This window comes from Ixodes scapularis, unplaced genomic scaffold (assembly GCF_016920785.2).
Source record: "Ixodes scapularis isolate PalLabHiFi unplaced genomic scaffold, ASM1692078v2 PGA_scaffold10__122_contigs__length_95168666, whole genome shotgun sequence".
Classification (NCBI taxonomy): Eukaryota; Metazoa; Arthropoda; class Arachnida; order Ixodida; family Ixodidae; genus Ixodes; species Ixodes scapularis.
The window spans coordinates 9,833,780-9,840,311 of record NW_024609836.1 but is presented as its reverse complement, the minus strand read 5'-3'; the positions used below and the strand labels follow the sequence as shown (position 1 = coordinate 9,840,311).

Here is a 6,532-nt window from a genome sequence, read left to right as displayed (position 1 = left end):
ACGTGTATATAGAAGTCGTTTTGAAAAGTAAGCCAGATATTTTATTAATAGCATGGTTAGCTCTTAATATAATTTTACAATTTACCGAATATAAAATAATAAGTTAACTCGTTCAAGTAATGAGAGCCCCCCACCACGGACGAGGAATTCGGCGCTACTGTACAAAACTCGACTCCATTGGCCCTATGGAATCCGTCCGGGGGTTGTCCAGCGGCTCTGGAATCCAGTTATTTCTCTACCCACGGCGGTACACGCAGTACACGGCAGCTGCGGGGGAGCAGGGTCAGCACGGCATGTTATTAAGTTCGTTCAATTATCTGGAGATTCAACACGCTGTCATCTCCCAAACGTAATATGACTGGCCTTCAACAAGGTGAGCCTCAGTAGCTCGTCCTGCGCATTTGCCGGTTGGGGAGAGCTAAACGTGTCGTACTTCTTCGTGCTGTCTGTCGTTCGTGCGCGTGATATGAGAGGTTTTTGAGCGAGAGCGTTATCGGAACTTTATTAAGGACCACTTTAGAGAGTCGCGCGTGCAGCAGGTTCTGGTATGGAAGTACGTGAACACGTGCTGAACCGAATGCGGCCCCTACCTCAGCCAAGGAAACTAGATCGTGCTGGCTTTGTTGTGCTGCAGTGGTCTAAAGTGGGCTCCCCCAGTTGTTTTTGTTCCTATTGTGGCTTATCTTTTTGCCTCCAAATTCGTCCTATTCTTCGTTTCACCAGACGCAGTCCACGCTACGAACTGATGAGACCAATCGGACACCGTCAAAAGGACACCATCATGGTGTTTGTCGTGTTTCTGCACGTGTTCTGTCATCGCTGAACTACCAATAAGCAGAAAAAACACCCAGGGACTTGCACTTTTGAAGCTGCTCGATTGGTCCCATTACCTTGTAGCCTAGGCTGCGTCTGCACTTACGCTAAAACAAAAAATTTGTTGTTTTTTTAGTGAATATTTTGACGTTTACCTTTAAAATAATTTTAAATATATTTTCACGTCCGTGAAGTCACTTCATGAAGACATGAAAATATTTCGACGTTCCCCGTCAAAATATTTTTGTAAATATTTTGACGTCTCCAACTTCAAACTTTGGAGCTTGGGAAGCCGGACTGGGGAGCGATCGAAGGTGGCGGTCAAGGAGATATCCTCTTGCTTGCAGCAAATACTTTACTAAGGGCAATACAGGACTCTGCACTCATTTGCATTAGACGGAGCGAGGGCCGCGCTGATCCCTCCCCTGGTGGCGTGGGATAATTTGGATCTGTCCCTTTTCCTATTTTCTCTCCTGTTCTCTCCTATTTTCTCCTCCCGCCAGAACACGTGACTGATGTGAGCCACCGACATTTCCAAACGCGGGAGGGCGATCAGTGGGAATTCTGCACACTATCACGCAAGGCTTTCTGTTTTTTTGTTTTTTCTTTCGGTGTGTATATATTGCATGTACACTAATGATTCTAAGGCCCGCTTCAGAAGGGGCAATTTCGCCCAGCAACTTGACGTCGCAACTTCAGCAACACGGGCCGCCCGCGTTCACACGCAGCAACCGAATTGCTACGACTTGCCATCATCATCATGAAATTTGATTTTTCTTACACTAGTTAGACGCACAGCTACGCGCTAAAAACATGTTTTTATATCTTTGAATGGTGTTGAAAATTTTAACTCATCTTTCTGAAAAGGTTTATTTCCAAAAACGGTCCATTTCAAACGAGAACTAAGTTTATAGCTGTCATCATCACCACCACAGGGGTGTCACGTGAAAATATTGCGTCCCTGATTGGCTGCAGCAGTTGCAAACGTCTTCGAATTGCTCCAAGTTGCTCGCTCATTCGAGCCGGACCCAATCTCAGCAATTCGTGTCGATCTAGGGAACAACCCACCAGCAACCTCAAAATTGCTGGAAAAGTTGCCCCGTCTGAAGCGGGCCTAAGGCAGCTTAGACGGCCCGTGAAAATCGGTTTCTCAACGTATCGCGTTGTAATGTACTATGGAGGTGCAACCACACGGTGGAAGCGTAAACCAAAATATCAACTGATCAGCTTACCTTGTTTAAAAGGGAAAAACCCGTTTCGGGCCAGCTGCTGCAGCATCCGCAGATGACGTCATGACCGGGCTCGCCTAGTTAAATCTGCCACCAACAGATGTCGGGAGCGCCGGCTCCAAGCTTAACAGACGCGCCTAATTTTTCATTCGTTCAAATTAACAAATCCAACAGGAATTTTGAATGATAGGCCTCAAACTACAAGCTACCAATGAAGCGCAGAAGAGGTCACATGATTCTTGCTACTACCTCACGACAAGGCCAGGTGGCGCCACTCCATCTTTTCGGGGCTAACAGCTGCAACAATTGGGCTACGTACAGTGTGCATTTCAGATTCGTAAATGTTGAGCACTGATCTACCAAGCTTGGACTCTACATTCAGTACTTCCGAGTGCACTGAATCATCTCCCCTGCTGGAGTAAGACCTGGTGCAGTGATGCGGATTCAGCATTCTCCAAAGTATGTCACTCCATTGTGGACTATATTGGCCATATCTGCGAATACCTACAGGCATCTCTTTAGATAGGGTGGTTCGGGAGCGAACTGCCAGCCATGGGGCACGTCAAGAGTTGCAATAAGACACATTACTTAGCAAAGTAAGTACCTAAGATTTGCTAATGAACTTTCTAAGTAGTGGAAAGAAACACATGGTTCTAACTAGAAATTCGCTGAGCGTCGTTAAAAACTAAATCGATCAATTTTAGGAAGGCAGCAGGTGCTAAGCGTTTGAATGCACTAAAGTTTTCACTCGTGCAGCAGACCACTAAGCTAACATTGCCAAAATGTGGATGATAACAAAATAATCTGTTTTCGCATTGCCAGCCTTTTGCCTGCAGCATGAGTGAAAGCTTAGTGCACTCTCATGCTTCACACATGCTTTAAGGTTTTTGATCGACTAATTTAGGGGTTTTTGATGATGCTCAGCAAGCTTCCAATTGGAACCATTTGTTTATTTTCACAAATTCGAAAGCTTATTAGCACATTTTAGGCAATTATCTCAATAATTCGTTTATCTCAATAATTCGACATCCACCGTGGCTGGCAGTTTGATCTTGAAAATACTTTTTTTCTCAACCACCCTGTTTAAAAAATGTTTTAAAGTGTGCACAGAAACGGTCAATATATGAATGTCCGTTATGGATGAGCATTTCGCAACACTTGAAATGTTTCGTGCAAAGAGGAATATGGCAGTTTTCCTGAATGGGTGTATCCGAGGGTCCCGCTGTTCAATCGAGTTTATCCACAAAACTGAAGCACTATTTTTGAAACAAATTTAGCAAAAATATGCAGAAAACTGATGGATTCCGGTGCCATAGTTATCTCAGATTTTATCTTTTGAGAGTCTTAACCTCTTTTCTGATTGGACTTTTATTGTACTGGCAATGTGGCAGAAAAAAAAAGAAGAAAACCGATTGTGTTAGCATACCTCCTAAGTTAATGTTGGGCGACGCAAGCTACCGCCTATGTGGAGCGCAAGTTTGTCTGCTTCTTGCAAAGGGGTTGCACTGCTGTAAGAATGCCAAGTTCTCATTGACTGATGGAGGTATAAGAGGCAGACCTCAATGCTAGCTGCTTTGAGGTCTAACCACCATCTTTCCAATTAGAGCCAATCGGAGCTCGGTGTTCTGACGTCACCCCTGCTCAAGGAGCAGACGAACTTGCTGTCCGCATTGCTAGGCTCACAAGCATTCCATTTCCCCATCCATTCATCATTGTTATCTCGAAATAGCAAAGTTCTGGGTGTGTCTCGTTTGTGTTGTCTTCATAGTTGTCTGGCTAGCTTCATGTGCTTGGAGGGCATGCTCACTTTCTTCTTAATTAATAAAATTGCTCTTTGCGTTTGGTCCTAGTCATCTCAAATGGTCCCATGCATCTTTCATTCGTGACCTGACAAGCCTACTTCCAAATCTGACCACATTCAGCGTTTGGAATGGAACCGACCCAGTCCTCAAGTTGTAAGTTTTTCATTTCAACCTCTTTCATTAAAAAAAAAAAAATGGGATGTGTGTATGTTTATACAGCCTAAAACTTAGTCTGCCTCAACAGGCGACTTGTCTCCCAGCTGTAGATGAGCAATTTAGCCAGTGCAGTACAACTGCTAGCCTGGGGTCTTTAACGTGCATCACACAGTAGTGATACACGACCGCACGCCGGTACGATGCTCATCCAGATTGAAACGGGCAAAGGTGGGGGATTGAACCCAGGATCCCTGCGTTCAGCAGCGCGAGCTTTCGCTCCACGTGCTCCGAGCTGGTGTGCGCTAGCGCACTCGGCCACCGATCCCCCCCTCTTTCATTAACGGAGGACAATGGCAGTGTCTAGAGTATAAGCGGTTATAGTTTAGAGCAATGCTTCTTGTTCAGCTCTCTGCGGACTCCTAGGGGTTTGTGCGGGTTCGTTGATCCTCCACCAGGGACGCGTCCTCACTCGAGCCCTGATGAAGATGTGCATGGTAATGTGGGTTGGGCTTCAAGGGAAGGAAGACTTGGAGCACAATTGAATTTTCGGGGAAGTTCATGGCAGTGGGGAACGAGTATTGGGCAATCTAAATTTTTGGGTTCCTATACATGTGAAGGTGAAGATAAGCTAGAGGAAGAGGCTTTCTGCCAGGCTCTGGGCTAATGTTGGCAACAAAGGAACAGTATAGAAGGTTAGTCATGGCATCCTCACTTTTTTTTTCCTTCATAAATAGTGTTAAAAAGTTTGATTGAAAATTTGCATTTTACACGAGCATTAGAGAAAACGTTCACTTCTCCTCCAGATGTTGTTTGTTACTTGCACAATATATTCCTGGCCATACTGTTGAAAACATTCAGGAAGGTGGAGAGCAGGAAGATCTGGAGGCCAAGTAAATGTTTCCTCTCATTTTCATACAAACTGCCAGTTTTCAATAAAGTGTTTGAGGCGTCATAGAGGTTGTTGAACGCGCTTGGGGATTTGTAGGGTTTATGTCGTTCCCGCATATATGGACCAGGCTAGTCGAACAGGCAGTCCTAAAGATGTGCCTACAATACCTTCTGCAGATTGTCATTTGTTAAAGAAACGAGTGCTCTTTTCTCCCAAGGGATCAGGAAGGCATGTCGATTCCATGTAATAAAATTTTAGGAGGTACCGCAGTTAGCACTCGACGGTGAGACTTTTAAAGTACTTGCCACTCACTGCGTGTCCTCAAAAACAAGGAAATACAATAGCCAACCGGAAATAACATAGTCCCAGCTTGGAATTTTCGCCATTATTTGTTTTTGTTTACCTCCGCACACCCTGTATATGGTATTTGGGCCACTTCCAACCGTTGTGACAGGAAGCCGAAAACACTTCCGATTCGGGTATTGTTAGTGTGCTTTTAAAGAGCGACATCACTGCTGTGTCTTGCCTGTTCTAAAATTAAATTAGTCTTTTGTCATGTTTTCCACGTCCACTGGCTCCTTTAATTTTTTGCAATGTTTTGTAATTGACTTGGCAACTTTGCTGTGGCAGATCTTCTCAAAATAAGAAGTGCAATCAGTTGCGACTCCACGGCCGTCAAGCACAAACAGTAGCTGTCATGCTCACGTCGATTTAAAACTGAGCACTAGAATCGCTTAATTTTGAAATGAAAGATGTACATACTTGACTCTTCCAGACAGCAAAGAGACTTATGGAGCAAGTCACACTTAAGTTCATAAACAAATAAAGAAATTATTGATATAATAATATTATTCGCCCAAATATAATTTTATAATTTAGCCTGAACCTAGGTTTTTATAACACGGACCACTGACAGTGACCGACTTGTTACTTTTTATTTACTTTATTCATGGTACCTCAAAAGCCCAATTAAGGGCATTACATGAGGGAGGGTTCATTCAGGGTAAACATAAATCAGAATGCAAAGAGAAAAAGAAATGCAAGTACAGAAAATAAAAATAATAATAAAAAAAAAAATTGAAAAAAAAAAATTTGGAATATAACAGGAAAAGTAAAGCAAATGCAAAGTGAAAAGATGTAGATTAAAGGTACCATGAAATGACCTTTTTACTTTTGCCAGATAACTTTTACATTAATCCGTCAATGTTCACTGAATGCCGAACAGGCATCCGTTTTCGTCTCGGTTTATTAACTTCTACACAAAACATTTATGAAATATCGACTTTTTCTTTCTCTTCAACGGACCACAAAGCAGGCTGCGGCGTAATTTTGACGGTCGTGACGTACCCCGTTTCCGGAACCGGAAGTTCTCTCGGCAGTAGAAGAATGGCAGTTTGCGGCGGCGAGTTGGCGGTGTGCCGGTAGGTTTTACTGCGCTATTGGCGCAGATGTCACCGATGTATTTTCTGAATCGGCGCCTCTCATCGCCGCGATAGCCATGGACACATCGCAGCTGAGCTAGATTCAATTAGATATGTTGCGCTACAGCGACAGCATGGGACTAGTCCCATACGCCGGCATCCCTGTTGGGAAGTGCGGCAAGTCTTCCGGTGAAGACTCCAGAAGTCAACCCAACTGTGATT

At 44.0% G+C, this 6,532-nt stretch overlaps 1 long non-coding RNA gene across 2 annotated transcripts; it reads left to right on the top strand.

Moving 5' to 3' along the window:
* The first annotated feature begins 249 nt into the window (after positions 1–249).
* On the top strand, positions 250–6,242 carry LOC121833763. 2 transcript variants are annotated; one of them, XR_006076854.1, is made up of 5 exons: positions 250–373; positions 1,317–1,424; positions 2,364–2,501; positions 3,893–3,997; positions 6,205–6,242. It is a non-coding gene; the product is annotated as an uncharacterized LOC121833763 (long non-coding RNA). The 2 variants fall into 2 exon arrangements; XR_006076852.1 differs by having other exon boundaries at positions 6,202–6,241.
* The last annotated feature ends 290 nt before the right edge of the window (positions 6,243–6,532 follow it).